Source organism: Choloepus didactylus, chromosome 4 (assembly GCF_015220235.1).
Source record: "Choloepus didactylus isolate mChoDid1 chromosome 4, mChoDid1.pri, whole genome shotgun sequence".
NCBI lineage: Eukaryota > Metazoa > Chordata > Mammalia > Pilosa > Megalonychidae > Choloepus > Choloepus didactylus.
The window spans coordinates 102193496-102211951 of NC_051310.1; the positions used below are offsets into that span (position 1 = coordinate 102193496).

Consider the following 18456-nt stretch of genomic DNA (forward strand, 5'->3'; position numbering starts at 1 on the left):
ATAGTGAACCCTACTGTGGATGATGAAGTTGGTTGATAGTGCAAATACAGGAATATACTTCCATGGATTAGAACATGTATGTCACAACCACAAAGTACTGGTAATAGGGTGGTATATGGGAAAAAAATGCACCTAATGCAAACTATGGACTATAGTTAACAGTAATATCTTAACGTTCTTCTATTAATTGTAACAAAGGTACCACACCAAAGCTAAGCATCATTAATGGGGGTGGGGGGTATAAGAGCATGGGGTTTTTCTTTTTGGAGCTATGAAAATGTTCTAAAATTGATTGTGGCAAAGTAAGCACGGCTCTGTGGTTATACTGAGAGCCACTGAATGTACACTTTGGATGGACTGTATGATATGTGAATAAAACTGTGTCTAAAAAAATTTTTTTAAATAATAAACAAAAAAAATAACTGAATCTACTTTGAAAATTAAGGGGGGACCCTAACTTTAAACTAAACAATAAAAAGTACTTCTGTCATACCAAGAATTTATGAGTAAACATAGTTGTCCTGCCCCTCTACTACCATTGGAACCAAACATGCTCAGGGAGGTGGAAGTAGAGGAGCAAGAAGAAAACTTATCTCCAAGAACTAAAGAAGGGAAGAGTCTACATAATGTGGATGTAGAAAGCTAAATTGAGAAAACTAAAATCTTCTACCATCCTTTATTTTATTTAATAAACACATGATACTTTCTATGCCCCAGACATTATTCTAGCATTTTTCAAATATTAGCTTAGAACATCTCTCTGAGGTGGGTACTATCATTATGACCATTTTACAGACAAGGAAACGGAAGCACAGGAAAATAAAAGTAATTTTTCCAAGATCACACAGCTAGTAATTACAAAGATGAAACTCAATCCCAGGCTGTCTGGATCCATAATCCATGCTTTTAATATGTTATATTGACTCTCAAAAAGAAATACCCTCTTGAAGCCTGGTGTCTGGCTTATAATTTAAGTATTTAATAAAAATCTGCTAAATGAATGAGAGAAAAAAAATGGAGATAGTGAAATGCAGAAAACCAATTATTTATAGTCACAAAACATCACTATGAGGATACTGGTATGCTTCCAATCAGTCTTTTTTCTTGTTCACATAGGCGTTTTTAAATTCCCTTTACATAATTACCACTCAGCACACATGACTTTCTAGAAAATGAAAACCTTTAATTTTAAGATTAAAATTAAAATTAAAATTAAGATTGTCTCCCAGCAATTTTAGAATAGTTAAAATTAATCAAACACTTCTTGTATGCCAAACACTTACCTGTTTATGTGTTTGACATATACTCTCATTTTACATCACAACCCCATAAAATAAGTACTAGTATTATCCCCATTTTACAAATGAGGAAACAAGCACAATTAAGGTCACACTGCTAGTAAGTTAGCTGAGCCAGGATTTGAAACCAGTTTGACTACTGAACTAGAATTTTGACCACTCCTGGAGGGTTGACTTATGAGCTACTTGAAAGACAGTGATCGCATTTTTACAGTGTTACATTATTTGTTTGGCTTAGCCTAAAATGAGGATGTTACCACAGAGATTTATTTTATTTTGTCCTAACTCTGATTTAGACAGATTTTAGATCCTTTTCTTGAACAAGCTAAATAACTGTTCATATCTTACTTTACAAGGGTCAGGTGTCTTATGTAATTAATGGCTTCCTGCCACAAACATGCTAATAAGACATAGTCTTTGCATACAAGGTTGAGGCTCTTTCCACTCAGCATACAAATAATGCTCAATTTTCTCCAACTAGTAAATACAACACACTGGTACACATAAACGAATATCAGCTTTGCCAACCATTCAGTGGTAGAACTGAGAATGGAATTCTAAAATTCTCTGCCCCCAATGCTAAAAATAAAAATAAACCCTTTCTTTTTCTTACAGTTCCTAAAGAGTGATCAACAGTTAATTACTAGACAGGTGCTATTTGCCTGCTTCATGTCTACCATCTTTTAGCAGTTGGCAAAGAAAGCCTACCCATCTTTAGTACAAAGGAGTTGAAATGAAAATGTTTTCCTAAAACCTTAGTTTACTGGACTGTGTTTTAAATTACTTTTAAAGTAATTGCATTTTGTGTTTGATTTTATAGCCAATGGTAAATATGAATCTCTAAGATCATCCATCATCTGTGAAAGAAGCAGTCTAAAAATTAAGGATTGGCCCAGAAGATGGTAAAGTCACCTCTGTTTGATTTTTTACATGGAAACATTTGATTTTAAACAGTCTTGAGTCAAATCGCACTGATTATAAAAAGGTGGCAGAGAGCCAAAAGATAAAAAATCTAGTGCAGGAGAAACCCTCCTGCCCAGTTCACTGAAGAGTGGCTTAATTGATAGCCAATGGCTACAGGCACAATTACGAACCTTATAATGGCAAGGCACCAAGAGCAGAAGCAACGTAGAGAGGAACTTCTGCTGGTTGATAATTACTAGTGTGTGCATGAAACCTTGCCAAGTTCCTTGGTGGACACATGCTTAAATCAGAGTTTATATGTGGCTGAAACATGTTTGAGTTCATCATTTCTTATATTCATGTCCTCTAATAAGCTCCTCTGGTATTTTTTATCTGTACCATTATCTAGTATTTACCTTCCACAGCTATTCTCAAGTCTGTAATTTGGCTCATCCTTGGTTGCAAATTTATGGAGGACAGGACCATTATTAACCCCAAATATAGCTTGGTACATTACAAATAATAGGTATTTACTATGTGTTAATTAATGACGGATATGAAATCCACCCCATACGCACACCCCGGCCTTTTTCGTTGTGCAGCATGTTCCTCCTCTTCTCTCTGATTGTAAAGTCCTGAGGGTCAATCCTTGAAATCTTCTCTTCTCTATCTAGACTCACTCCCCAGCTGATCTCATCTAGCCTCATGGTTATAAGTACCATCCATACACTGACTACTCTGAAATGTATCCAGCTTGGACCATTCTTCACTCCAGTTCAACTGCTAACTAGACATCTCTGTTAGCAATTCCATCAGACATCTCAAAAACTCAGGAACAAAACTCCTGAACCCTCCCCAGAAACCTATCCACCCATGGATTTCCCAATCTTTGTTAATGACAACTCCATCCTCCCAGTTGCTAAAACCAAGAACCCTGGAGTCATCCTTGACTCCTGTCTTTTCACATTCCACATGCAATCCATCAGCAAATCTGTCTGAATCAAAACATAACCAGCTGAAATCAGAGTTATCTGTATGAACATGTCTATTTAAACATATATACAGAAATAAAAACAGATATGTGCAGATACATAGATTAGTATGTATACAAATATTTCCTAGCTCTGTCCACTGAGAGAGCCTAAAACCTGTGACATCCCAGTAGTAATGAGCAACCTAGCACACAAATTTTGGATTCGAAATTCCAATATCCAATAAAAGGAACCAGGAATCCTTTGAGAAATGGCTGATTCTAGAGTTGGGGCAGGAAAGCTACAAGATGAGGCTAGGGCATTTAGTAGTGCCAAAGAGTAAAGAAGTGGGTACATACATACATACACAGAGGATGGGGGCATGTCAGAAAGACACAAAAGTCAACCTAAAGGTGCTCCCAATGGCCAAAGCTGGAATAATTTGAGCAACAAAATAAATAATGAGAGCACTGAAATACAACCCTAAGAATAAAATAAATATCCATGAGGGATAAAAACTAAAGAACAAATGGGGTGGGATGTGGGGGATGATTTGGGTGTTCTTTTCTCACTTTTACTTTTTATTCTTGTTCTGGTTCTTTCTGATGTAAGGAAAATGTTCAGAGATAGATTGTGGTGACGAATGCATAACTATGTTACCATACTGTGGATAGTTGGTTGTATACCATGGATGATTGTATGGTGTGTGAATGTATGAGTTTGAACTGATAGGAATGACTGATTGAATAAATAAATAAATAAATAAATAAATAAGAGACAAACCTTTCTTAGAGAAGAATTCCAATTAACAAATGTAGAAAGAATGAGGCCAATTTCCCTAAGCCTTGGATCCCATTCCCTCCTAGCTCTTCAAAATCCTTGGCTCCATGCATATAAACACACAATTTTTCTCCATTGGTTCTTTTTTTAAAAAATAATTTAATTTTTTTTATAGAGAAGCTGTAAGTTTACAGAAAGATCATGCAGAAAATAGTTTCCATACACCCCCTATTCTCCACAGATTCTTTCCAGTCCCTTCATAAGCATGCCCAAGACCCTCTCAATTAAAAAAAAAAAAAGCAAACTTATTTAAATCCTCTGCATCAGAGTTCTACTTGCATTCTTTCTTTCTGAATTCTTTGTCGAAAACATTGTATCCTTCTCAATTAGCTACACTTCCAACTGTCATTCACTCTTCAACCTCAATGCACTACAATGTAGCTAACTGCTCCAGCTGAAGTCACAAATGACACCTTAATCACCAAGTCTCCAAAACTTTATTCAGTCCTTATCTTACTTGGCTTCCTCATGGCATGAGATAGTGTTGACCACTCCTGGTCCATAAAACATTCTACTCCCTCAGTTTCCCTGACAAATCTCTTGAGTTTCCTTTTTTTATCTTCCGTCTCTCTGGCACAGCTGGCTGGCTTCTCCCCAGCTGCCTACTCCAGTAGCCCATCATAGAAATCTGGGAATCATCCTAGATCTTCAGTCCTGCTCAACTCCATAATCTGATCAACCTTGTCCTGTTGATAATACCTCCCGAATCTCTCATACATCCACCTGCTCCTCTACACCCTTCATTTCACACCAGGAATGGCTACCAAACTGGTCTTGCTTCCCACTAAACTGTAAGCTCCTTATAGAAAGTGTATCATTCTACATACACTCGGACCATCATGCATGGAACTTAAAAGGCATGCAAAACATTTGTCTAGCGAATGTGAGTTACCCATTCCTGGCCTGAAAGTTGTTAGAATTTTAGTTCTTCGAGGAAAAAAAACTAGCAACGAAGGAGTCTAGACTTTCTGTGGGTTCTAGTAATGAAAGGCTTTGGGGGGAGGGGGGACCACTAGGAATTACTGTAAAGAGATCAACAATGGGAAAATAAAAGCTCATGACACACACCTGTCTCTTACAGTGAAAACAGGCATCTGCAGCAATGATAGGGAGTCTTGAACTCACATTTGGCAGGCCAGGGGCCACAGTTTGGTTCCTAAATTACTTAACCCATCCAACAAAAGAGTACGATTTGGCAGGTTTCAACACAAACAGCTACAGCCCAGCACCTGTTCCACTTAAAATGCACATCATTACAGTTAAAAACAACAAATCTCTCTCATGAACAAATGCTAATCTCATGATGCTTCACCATGGAGCAATTTAGAAGAGTTATTATATGAAATGTGCCAAAGCATGAATTTATGGCTGATGTTTATTTGGCAAATATGGTTGGCACCAAGAGATGTTGAAAAACATGTATGCAAATAAGCAAATAAAAGTTTTTAAGCTCTCAGACTTAAATATTTACATTACCATAAATGTACAAAGATAAATGTTTAGATGAGTACACATATAATGCATTCCAGGAACACATCTTTAATGTGATTGTCAGGAAACAGTTATGAAATGGCATTATTTCTTTATGGGCCTCCAGGCAGGCTCTTAAAAATGAATTCTGACAGAATGTTAATGGGGTATGAACATTATCAGGGAAGTTTCTCTGAACTATCACTAGATAAACAGTCACAGTATCATAATAGTTCAAAGCAAACTTATCTTTTTCTTTCACCAAAATATTTCTCTTTCCACCCTGGAATTGAACCAAACATAAATGTCAATCCCTAAATACAGGGGGAGGACCATTACATCTACACAAGGCTTAAAGAAAATAATTTGACTTTTTCCTCACATAATATAATCATGTAAGAGTCTCCAAAATAAAGACATGATAAAATATTTCCCCTCTTCCCTGAGATGTTTGTTTTTTCACATAGTTTGTGAGTTGGTCATAGCCCAAACTCACTAGCAATGGTATGAATTCTGCTTCCATTGTTAACTGTTAAACTCTAGACTGAGGCTATTCCCATTTTTGAAGCCAATAAAATGTACCATACCTGCCATTATAGTTTACAAAACGAGTCACCAAAGAGAAGAACTACCAGAGACTTCAGAAAATAGAGTAGTCAGTGAACTGAGGTATCTAGAAAGGCTCTGAGAATACAGAAGCCATCATGAAGCGAGTATCCAAGATTGCTCACGGAAAGTTTTACCCCTGTGGATAATTCACGTTTTCCACTTCCACACTGTAGAGAGCAATATGAGTTCTCCTACTACACACATTACTACAATACTTCATTTATCAGGGAAAAAAGAACTGTGGCTGAACTGTTTATCTGTAAGTAGGCCCCAAAACAAAATCCTCAAGGCAATCCTAATTCAGGGGAAAAGCTGTTCGCATACATCACCCAATGAACTAAAAATAGTCTTTTATGTAAGTCTCCAAGTATTTAATTCAAGGTATAATCTTACCATATTTAACAGAGGCAGAGAAAAAAACGTATTAGGTTTTCTATAGCAAGGCCAATAAAGATGAAATCATAGTTTTCCTCTAACTCATCACTACCCCCTCAACGCCAGCCTTCCAATAAACTCCATTCCACAGCTCTCAAATTCCTAAACTTGAATCTTAAAAAAAAACACAACCGATTGCAAGAAAGCAACATTTAGAGGGGGGGAGCGGTCCTTTTTCCTGTTGCTGTCAGCAGTCTTTAATACAGTCACAGGATAGAAAACGAAATTAAGCTCTCAGACGGATGATGCTTGCGAAGTGGGGATTTTGGACGGCAAGTCCTCCTCGATGGAAGGAGAAAAATGTTGCAAGGGCGATGAGTCCAAGGGCAAAGAGGAAACAAACTGGCCAACTGAACCACTCAAAACCCCCCAAACAACCCAACGAACCAGCACTTAGGAGGCTCACCAGACGCAGAGCGAAGTGAGCAGGCAAAGAGCCACAGGCTTTCTTCCCGACGATACTGGCGAGACTGCGCCGAATCCTCCCCGGTTTGGGAGCGGGAGGACCGTGTAGACTTAGCAGGAGCGAGAAGAGCCCTTCCTGCCCCAGCCTCTCCGCGTCCAGCTTCTCCAGGCTTCACTTTTCCCCAGCAGCCACCCAGCCGCGCCCGGGGGCGTCCCTCGCCGCCAGGAACCAACTTTCCCTCCTCTGGGGGGCGCCGCGCTACTGGGGCGGCCGCCGAGGACCCGGGAGGAGGCGGCGCGGGGCGCCAGGGGGTGCGCGGCGCCGGCGGGGCGCGGGGGCGGCCGGGGCCGGAGACACCGCGCGGGGCAGGACGCACTGGCCGCCCGAGCCCCCGAGGCGGCGCCACCCAAACCCCGCGCCGCCCGGCCCGGATTCCCGCGGGTCAGAGCCCTCACCCCGTGGCTATCCCAGTCCCACAAGCCGACGCGTGAGAAAAGAGCGGAGGGGACGCGGACAGCCCTGCCCCCGTTACCTGTGGGGCGCACACGCCGCCGCAGGGACCACTATAGCCGACCGTCCAGTCCCGGTCCTGGTGACTGCGGCCGCCGCCGCCGCCGAGCAACTGACACTGACTAACAGCAACTAACAAACTACTGGCCGCCGCCAGTCCACCGCGCGCTCCCGGCCGCTCGCCACCCGCCCAAGCCACCAGCCTGCCCACCTCCTCCTAGCCCCGCGCGCCGCCCCTCCGCGCGCGCACCCGCCCGCGGCTCTCCTCTAGCTCTGCCCGGGAGCGAGCACGCGCGCGCGCACGAGGCCTCGGCCTCTCTCTCCTCCACTCTCGCCTCCGGATCGTGGGAGGAGTCACCGCAAGTCCCCTCCTCCTCGCGTTCCCACCCCCAGAGGATAAGACCTAGAAGCGATTGATTGGCTGAAGAGGGCGGGGCCATAGCAAGAGGGAGGGGCGATAGTACTGTGCGCCTGCAAGAAGGGAAATTTGGGTTTAATTAAATTCCAGAGGAAAAAGGGGAACGAAGTATGGACCTATTTGAGTACCGGAGCCCTCTATGTCAGCCTACTGTTGAATAGAGAATATGTGTTTTCAAGGACTGTTGTGCATAGTAACAACCAATCTAACTCCCGCTACTTTCTGCCGGTTTTAGAGAGGAAAAAAAAAGGAACTACATCTCCCAGAAACCTCCATGAATAGTCTAACCTTGCGTAGTAACGTAGTCCTTCGCCGCGTTTGGGCAAAATAATCCCTTAATTTCTCTGAAGGAATCGGGAATATTCCGTTTTTCTCCTCACGGGAAGAATTTTAAATTTTACTGCGTTAAGAGAAGCTAACTATGGAAAGGCGGTTAAGCGATTAGGTAACAAGAAAGAAAGGACATAAAAATAAAGTGCTGCGGAGGAATTTTTGGCAAGCTGAGAGACGACGCCGTGCGAAGAGTGAAGGCGATTGAGAGGGGCTGAGGGAATTCTCTGTACGAGGGACTTTCTTTAGGTCTCAGGCCCCTGTTTGTCTCTGTCGTCAGCAGGTCAGTAAGCAAGGCGAGCCTGGGGGTGGCCACAATCGAGGCGCCCTTCAGCCCATGAAAATCACCCATCTTTTGCTGTTGTTATTGGTTTGCCTCCAATTGAGGCTGACTGAATGGGGGCGCCTCACTTCCGGTTGGGGGAGGGGAGGAAGGCCGTCCGGGGGGTGTTACAACTCACTTCCTGTGGGGGTAGTTTAATGGTTCGGGGGGTGTCAAACCCACTTCCAGTGCGGAAGAGGGTTTGAAAAGGTGGTGGCTGGTGCTGTTTGCACAGACGGTGTCTTCTAGCCTTGAAATTGTTTTTTTATGTAAATTAGGTTACTCCATCAAATTGTGCTAATCCCCAACCTCCAGTCGGAGTTCGTGTGAGTGTTGTTTCCACATGTAAGATGGAAAATTTCCTCCACAACAAAAATTTCCTAATGCTTTCTTACTTCAAAAAATTTGAAACCCCTTGTTAAAATTCTCCACTCATCTCTTCAAGATGACATACTTTCTTGTGTGACTCATGGACTGCCTACCCCGCTCCACTACTCAAGTCCGCCCTTATAGTGGTGTTCTCTGCCTTGACGTGCCACAAGGCTCTGTAGCTTCTCTTTTAAGGAGATCGTTTATGAGAGGACCGAATATTTTACATAAGTTATGAGGCATCTTCACGTTATCAGAGTGAAAGTATCTTACTGTAGTGCCCAGATATTTGGTGTTGCCTTAACTAATAGACTAGGTACATTTAAATTCTAAGAACTGTTGATTCTAGGCTACAGGTTTTACCCTGTGTGGGAGAATAACTTCCTCAGCCTTAAAAATTCTTACATGTAGTTTGCATGTAGCATTTGTGAAAGTTGTATTTTAGTACATTTTTCCCCCCTTGTAATTTAATTAAATTCAGCACCGATTTTAAAAAAACAGTATCTGTTCTTTGTGGTTTTAAAGTATGGTGCGTGAGATTCAACTCACATTTTAAGTAGGGGGAAAATGGATACAAAAAGAACAAAAGATGAATAAGAAAGAATTTTCTATTTTTCCTATGTTCTCAATTTTTTGTCAGAAACTGTATAGAGAGTGTAATAGACACTCAATGAGTTTGATTCCTTTGCTTCTGTTATGAAGTACAATATTTACCTTTGCTTGTGTGTGTGTGCCTGTGATTGGGCAGGTGCCACAGGAATCTTTTTGGAGCTTACTTTGTGAGATCTCAACGGTCTTAGTAATTTTAGAATATCAGGTGAACCTAGGACTGTAATGTCTTTCAAAAATTTTTTAAAACAATAAGGCCTGTATATTTTTTCCTTTGGGATTGATACTTAATCTAGCCTCAGAATTTCTAATTTTTAAAATTCTGCTTCTTTTAAAAAGCCATTTGGAAAATATGTTTTTAACCAAATGTTGCAATAAAGGAAAAAAATACGTGTCTTAACTTTCTGTAGACTTCAAAAAAAAAGTTTAAATCCCTAAAATCAGTGTTGACAAATTGAAACTATAATACTAGAAACTATTTGAAGTATGGCAAGATTGTGGAATTAAATGAAAAAAGATTTTTTTTTAAATGATGTTAAAGTGTTGATTGAGATGCAGTAGTATGGCCTTTTGGAAACTGTGTTTGGAGAGCACAGAAGTTTATTAAATTGGTCTTTATGATGTTCCATGGAAGAAGAAAGAAATATATAAAGCACATATGTAAAAGATGTTTTAGGATAAATTATTCAGTGGTTCCATTAAGAAGAAATATTAAAAAGCTTGTGAAAAGTATCGAGGGGAAAGTCCTTGAAACCTGTTTTTATTCTCCACATAATTGGGTGGACAGGTTTGCTGTCTTCCAAAGCCTTTTTTCCCTTAGTGCCCTTTGTTGCAGTTTTCTGCGTGCCTTCTAATAGAAAAATAGTATCAAAATTAGAAAATACAGATTTGAAAGTGGACTCTGTTACTTCTTTGAGTGAATGAATTTGAGATTTTCATTCCATCCTTGCCATCTATATTAAAGGGAGCATCAGTTTTTTTAGAGCACTTAGACTATGTAACAGTTCTCCAAAAGCTGTCATTGGATATATTCACTGTTCAGAGAAATTTGAAATATTAAAACAGTAGGTCAAAATTCTGGATTCCATCTCATTGAAATTTGATTATCCACACAGTACTAGATGTTATACATAATGCAAAAGTGTATTTTGATTCTTTGTCTACCTTTCCTTATAAGGTCATGCTAATGTTCTACAACTATTCCTTTTTTGTTTATCTTTTTGGTGGTGATTTTTGCTTTTTGTTTTTGCCATGGAGTTGAGAGTTTAAGGGATTATTCTAATAGATTGAGTGATTATTAAATTTACTACTCTGCTGTCTTTATCTCTTGTTTCAGAGCCTTTAAAGGTATTCAAGGCACGTGAGCAAAAATGTATGACTATCCATATTATCTTGGAGCTTACTTTCTAGTTTCCAAATCACAATTGGAATTTTGCTCCCTTAGTATTCTTAAATAAGATCTATGCTGTGATCATTGTTCAAACTGTATCAGCAAGCACCCCTAAACTTACCTCTCTTGGTCTTGCTATCCAAACCCAGCTTTGAACATTTCAGCCTAACTTTTCTCCAGGTCATACAAGCCCCTTATCCAGCCGTTTTTTTGACTACATATGTCATGTTCCTACCATTCTAGTTTCCTTTGTATGGTACAAACAAATAAGAGTGAACAGTAGGTTCAAAACTAGTTTTTCCATGTTACTAACTGAGCTTACTAGCTTGGTAACCTTGAGCAATTTACTTGAATTCTCCACACCTCAGTTTCCATAAACCTAAATGGGGTCATTTGGTGAATCAGAAATATTTTATATAAATAGCATGACACAATGCCTGTGCCATGCTAAGAGCTTAATAAATGGTATTATTTTTAATCACAATACTGCCTCTGCTTCTCTGGCTATTGATATTTGGTCACATGTCTGTTTTAAACCTTACATATTCCTGAAAGAATGGGTTGCAGTGCTAGGATTATTGACATTCCACCTTCTCCCCTATCAACATGCTCACTTAGCTGCCAAAGTTTTATATTTTGTTCCATGTGGGAAGGAGAAATCACCAATTTCCATGATTATTTTATAAACTCTGAAAACTACATTAGAGGAAAGTTTTAAGAGAGTTAAGAATCAGTAAAGTAATTTGAATTGTTACAAGAAGACTTTCAGATCATTTTCTTACACCTACTTAAATACTAAGCCTAACATTCAGGACCCTCCCTAGTATGATCATCTCTCTTGTTAACCCACCAACGCATCCCAACTAAATTGGTCTCTGAAAAAAAATTATGTACTATATTCAATCTATATTCAATTTTTCTCTCTTTGCTCAAGCTCTTCTCTCTGCTTAAAACATTTTCTGTTTTCCTACCAATCTCTATCAAAATGCCACTTTCTTTGAGGCTCTTTCTCAAGTACCACCTTCAAGAAGTATTTTCTGATGTCTGTCTTCTGCTCTCTCCACTCCCCCAAATCATATGTGATCTGTCCTTTGACCCTCCAGAGCATTTTGTAACTTTCTTATGGCATTTTATATCCAACATTATGTTTGTTTTATGTTAATGATGATGTAGTATGTATAGTTTATGTCCTCCTGTAAGAGGCTACAGATTATATCTTATTCCTCTTTGTGTCTGCTGGCATGCCTGGTACAATGCCAATCATGTCATAAGTATTCAGTAAATATTTGTGGAATTGGCACTTGGGGCACAGTGAAACTAATCAATAACTTCCATCCATTCTATTTATGCCCATTATTAAGCACAGTGGCCAACATACAATAGATACTCACATATCTGTTGAATGAACAATTAAATAAGTCATCATTTTATAATTTAGAGGAAGCATCTTAGAGTGTCCTATCATTGAGCATATTTTAAATACCTGCTACATGTTGAAAACTATAAGGACTGATCCCTGCCCTCAATTTATTTGGAAACAAGTAACAACTAACATGTCTAATCTCTGAAGACTACAGGTGTTTGAGTGAGGGTAGAATGCAGGAGTGGTGAGGTTAGTGTAGAGTTGTCTGCATAGTGAGAGATCTGAAATTAGAATCGTAATAAAGTAGGATATCAAGAGATACTTAACTTACAGTCCACTCCTATGTATATACCCAAAACAATTGAGAACGTGTTTTCATGCATGGACCCATGCATTATTTATAGTAGCCAAAAAATAGAAGTAAACTCAAATGTCCATCAACTGATGAATGGATAAATGAAAGGTATAACCATACAGTGGAATCTTATTCAACAATAGGAAGGAATGAAGTTAGTGATAGATGCTCCAACATGGATGAACTTTGAAAACATGCTAAATGAAGGCAGCCAGACACAGAAGGCCACATATTGTATGAATCCATTTATATGAAAAGTCCAGAATAGGCAAATCCATAGAGACAGAAAGTAAATTAGTGGTTGACAAGGGCCAGAGGATGAGAGAATGGGGAGCGACTGCTAATGGCTTTCTTTTGGGGATGATGAAAATGTTCTGCAATTAGACAATGGTGAAGGTTACACAACATTGTGAATATACTAAAAATCACTGAATCATACCTTTTTCAATGGTGAATTTTATGCTGTGTGAGTTACATCTTTTAAAAGTAAGAGAGATTGCACTTAAAATTGAAAAATAGAGAATTTTGGATGGGCTAGAAGAAGGAAGCAAGAGATGTGAAAGCAAGGGAGTGATAGTTCTTCCTAAGATCATAGAGAAATATAAGCAGCTAGGTAGAGGGTGAGAGGTATCTTGAGGAACCCATGAGGAAAAATGTGAGGGCTTTGGCTATCTTTTGCATTAATGAAGTGGGAAGTGAGATGAATGGTTAGACTAGAGGGCAATTGACAAAAGAGAAAAAAATCTGAGGAACTTGAAGGAAGCTTCAAATTCCTTTTATATATATGTACAATATATGTAACAAAAAATTTGCCATTTTAACCATTTGCAAGTGTACAACTCGGTGGCATTAACTACAATCACAGAGTTATGCAACCATCACAATGGTCAATTAACAAAATTTTTTATCGGCCCAAATAGAAATTCTATACCCATTAAGCAGTAACTCCCTGTTGCCTTTCTGCCCCTAGCCCCTGTCAACCACTAATCTACTTTCTGTCTCTATGAATTTGCCTATTCTAGATATTTCATATAACTGGAATCATACAATATTTGTCCTTTTGTATTCTACTTTGACTTAGAATAATGTTTTCAAGGTTCATACATGTTATAGCGTGTATCAGAACTTCATTCCTTTTTCTGGCTGAATAATATTCCATTGTATGCATATACCACATTTTATTTATCCAATCATCTGTTGATGGACACTTGGATTGTTTCACCTTTTGGCTATTTTGAAGAATACTGCTGTGAGCTTTAGTATATGAATATCTGTTTGAGTCCCTGTTTTCAGTTTTTTGGAATATAAACCTAGGAGTTGAATTGCTATGTCTTATGGTAGCTCTATATTTAACCTTTTGAGGAACCACCAAACTTTTCAACATTGGCTGAACCACCAGCAGTGTACAATTTCTCTACATCCTCATCAACGCTTGTTATTTTCCAATTTTTTTATTATGGCCATCCTATTGGGTGTGAAATAATATCTCATGGTTTTGATTTGCATTTCCCTAATAACTAATGATATTGAACATCTTTTCACATGCCTGTTGACTATTTGTATAACTTCTTTGGAGAAATGTCTATTCAAGTCCTTTGACCATTTTTTAATCCTTTTTGATTGGGTTAAGGATGTAGTATATGGTGATTTTGGCTTCTATGCAAAAGTCAATTGAGTTCAGAGGGCAAAAATGTCATAAGGTAAAGGAATCTGGTAGTAATCAGCCTGAAGTCACTGGGGAAGATGGAAAAAAGAGGTCAGACAGAAACATTAGAATTTGATTCTAAAACTATCCTCACATGATGGAAATGGATAAATCTTAATGGGAAGGAACAAAAGGCAGTGATTTGGAGAAGTCAGTACAATAAAGGTATTCATTTGAAGAAATAGTATTGAGTACCTTTTAGGTGCCAAGCACTAATCTAAGCTGTAAGCAAAACTGTAATTATTTTTCTTTATTTGAATTATTTTCTTAAGATAAAATCCTGTGAGTGAGATTATTGATTCTAAGAGCATAGACATTTTTTAGTTCTCAAAACAATAGCTACATCATTTCCCTAAAAGGTTGTTCTAATTTTTGATACCACCATCAATATATGAGTATGTAAGGATATGGATTTGAAGACCCTCGAAACCAAACCATCCTCTAATTTCAGTCAGCTCAAAAAAATACTTATTATTAAGTTGTGCTCTCCTTCATGATACTCACACTGAAATTGCATTTGGTCATTATCCCATTTCTCATTTGACTAATATTTATTTAATATTATGCTAGTCACTTTCATATGTTATCTTAATTCTAATAATTTGGTATTGTAGGTATTAACTAATTTCGTTTTGCATCTGAGAGATTGAGGTCTAAAAAGGTTAGGCCGTTTGCCCAAGTCACCTACTTAGTAAATGGTAGAGGGAAGAGTTGAATACAGGTTGTCAGAGGCCCAGTGTTCTTTCTGTTATTCCATGATCCCTTTAATGGGGGCTAATGGAAACTGGAAAAGGAATATGAAATGGAATTTGGAAAATCAGACTCTGATGTAGTGTATACATAATGAAGCAGTTTACAGAGAAGGGTTTTGTTTGTTTTAGGGGGAAGATGTTTCACATAGAAAGACAGGAAGATCTTGATAGAGTTCAGCCCACATTTTCAAGGCCCTCTCTATTTCTCTAAATGATCAGACACATACCTGCCCCAAAATCTGTGGTGCAAGCAAGGTGAAAGGAGAAAGACAGCGGTAGGAAAGCAACTGCCTTTGGGTATATACAGTGATTGTATATCTGATTGTAAAAAAGGACAGATAAATGACTTAGCCCTAAGAGATTCCCACAAAGTAACCTTTAAAATAATAACTTCTAGTTTAGCATGGTTTTGAGGTTAATGAGATATTCAAAGGATAGTAGGTGGTAACAAAAGAAGGAGATACCTTCTTTTTTTTAAGTGTGCTAAAGTCTCCAAACAAATTTAAGATCAGAAATATAAAACAAGAGTGCTATGTTCCAATTCTGGCTTTTAGTTAGATAAAATATTGTCCCAGATTATCTGTTAAGGCAACTAAGCCCCAAGATTACACACCAAATAAGTAATAGAATGGGCACTAATATATAGACTTCTGCTTCCCCATACATTTTACTAAGTTGACTGAACTAAATGAAAACAACAATCTGTGTAGGTATTTTGCAATTTATTTGTATAATTTTTATAATTTAATATGTGAGTTATTCTTAAAAGAGATCACTTCTTGATGATTCTTAAAACAACAGTAATACTGTCCACACATCAAATTACTAAATGTTTGATGATAGGTAAGAGTAAGAAGTGATACTGAAGATCAGGGTGAACTTTGATATATGAGATAGTCTATCTGTAACCTGTATTTGAATAATATGTTATCTGTATTCAAGACTGTATTGATGGAAGTGGACACAATTCTTTGAAAACTATCATAGAAACATTTTGCTTGAAATATTATGACACAGTCATTTTACGTATTTGCAGTCAGTCCTTTGAATTTGCAACAAAGACCAGTCCTCTTCTTCCTTCCCTGCCCTTGAAGTGAAACTAATACCCCTGCTTTACAAGAAATAGTATCCAGCTATTCCATTCTTTTCTTTCCTAGACTCAAAATCTCTCTCCCATCTCCACACCTCCTTCATTCCTATGCTCCATAGCATTAATTCCTATTCTCTTGACACAGGCCTTTCATTTTTGTTGCTGGTACCATCATAACTACTACAGTTTTGGGGGAAACACTATGAACTGTTGTATCAGCAGTAATAAAATGTTCATACTCTTAGAGCCGTAATTCTTCTCATTGGACTGTATCCTGAGAAAATAATTCAAATAAGGAAAATGGTTAAAGGAACAAAATGTTAATAGCACTGATATTTATACTGTCAAAAAAATTGAAACCTTCTGAATATCTAACAGTAAGTAATGTGGTTGTTGTGTTTCAGAAGCATTTCTATTTTCTGTATAATAGTAATTTACATTTATTGAGCACTTACTGTTTGGCACCATATTACAGCAACATTGTAGAAGCAGTTATTAAGAATAGGTACCCTAAAGTCAAATTCTAACTCCATCACGTACTAGTGTGTGAGCTTGAACAGGAAATGGAGGTAATAACTATATCTATATTAAATAATTAAATCCATATAAACTGCCTGGGACATAGTAAGCACTCAATAAATGTTACTGTTACTAGGCATTTTATAAACATATTGTGCTGGTTTGGATGTATTATGTCCCCCAAAATGCCATTATCTTTGATGCAGTCTTGTGTGGGCAGGAAACGTATTGGTGTTAATTGGGTTGTAGACTTTTGGTTGGATGTTTCTGTGGAGATGTGATCACTGAACTGTGGGCGAGATCTTTCACTGGATAATTTCCATTGAGGTATAGCCCCACCCATTCAACATGGGCCTTGATTAGTTCACTGAAGCACTGTATAAGCTCAGAGAGAAGGAGCGAGCTTTGCTACAGCCAAGAGGGACACTTTGAAGAAAGCACAGGAGCTGCAGATGAGAGACAGTTTGAAAATGGTCATTGAAAGCAGATTCTTGCTCCAGAGAAGCTAAGAGAGGACAAACTCCCCAAAAGCAACTGAGAGTGACATTTTGAAGAGGAGCTGTGGCCTAGAGAGGAACAACCTGGGAGAAAGCCATTTTGAAAGCAGAACTTGGACCAGACACCAGCCACGTGCCTTCCCAGCTAACAGAGGTTTTCCGGACGCCATTGGCCATCCTCCAGTGAAGGTACCCAATTGTTGATTTATTTTACCTTGACACTTTATGGCCTTAAGACTGAAACTTTGTAACCAAATAAACCCCCTTTATAAAAGCCAATTCATTTCTGGTTTTTTGCATTCCAGCAGCATTAGCAAACTGGAACACATATCTAATTTAATCTTCACATCCTCACAACAACCTTATGAGGCAGTATTATTTTCATTTTATATAAGAGAAAATTGAAACTCAGAGAGTTTAAATGCCTAGGTTAAATAAATTGCCTAAAGTCACGCAATTGATAAGCATTAGAGTATGGATTCAGAATCCAAGCTATAACTTCTGTCTCTGATGAACTAGGTTGCTGCAGACCAATGCTTTTGTGAAAACAAAAAGAAAAGCCAGAAGTGCCAGTTTGAAACTGTTATGGATGCCAGAAGAGCCATGATCTTTTAATCCAATCTTTTTGGTTGGAACCTTTTGATTTAATGTTTCTATGAAGACATGACCCACCCAACTGTGGGCGAGACCTTTGATTAAATTATTTCCATAGAAGTGTTATGTCGCCCATTCATGGTGGTCTTGATTAGGTCACTGGAGTCCTTTAAGAGAGCTCATAGAGAGAAGGAGCTCAGAGAGGCTGAGAGAGACATTTTCAGAGAAGCTATGGTATGTAATCCAGAGTTTGCCCAAAGAAGCTAAGAGAGGACCCCCAGACAATTAGAGAGAAATGCCATGGGAGAACAAGCAGGAATGCACAGGAGCAGAGAGAGAGAAACTAAGAGAGACAGAAGCCAGAGACATTTTGGAGAAGACCATTTTGAAACCAGAACCCAGGAGCAAAGGACCAGCAGACTCCAGCCACGTGCCTTCCCAGCTGACGGAGGTGTTTCAGACATGGTAGGCCTCTTGTTGATGCCCTAGTTTGGACACTTTTATGGCCTTAGAACTGTAAATTTGTAATCTAATAAACCCCATTTATAAAAGCCATTCCATTTCTGGTATTTTGCATAAATGGCAGATTTAGTGCACCACACCACCAGATTTAAAAAAAAAAAAAACAAAGATGAAAGCATCAGAGATCTACTGAGGCAGCCAGAACTTGAAAGGCCACAGACACAAAGCCAAGGGAATGT

At 38.7% G+C, this 18456-nt stretch overlaps 1 protein-coding gene across 2 annotated transcripts in view; it reads left to right on the plus strand.

Moving 5' to 3' along the window:
* The first annotated feature begins 7968 nt into the window (after positions 1–7968).
* HMG20A (high mobility group 20A) overlaps positions 7969–18456 on the plus strand; it is a 71805-nt gene continuing 61317 nt past the window's right edge. Inside the window, exon 1 of one of the 2 annotated variants that reach the window (XM_037833335.1) lies at positions 7969–8473. The gene's annotated coding sequence lies outside the window, so the exon portion shown is untranslated. The remainder of the gene's footprint in view (positions 8474–18456) is intronic. The other variant, XM_037833336.1, reaches the window with a different exon arrangement.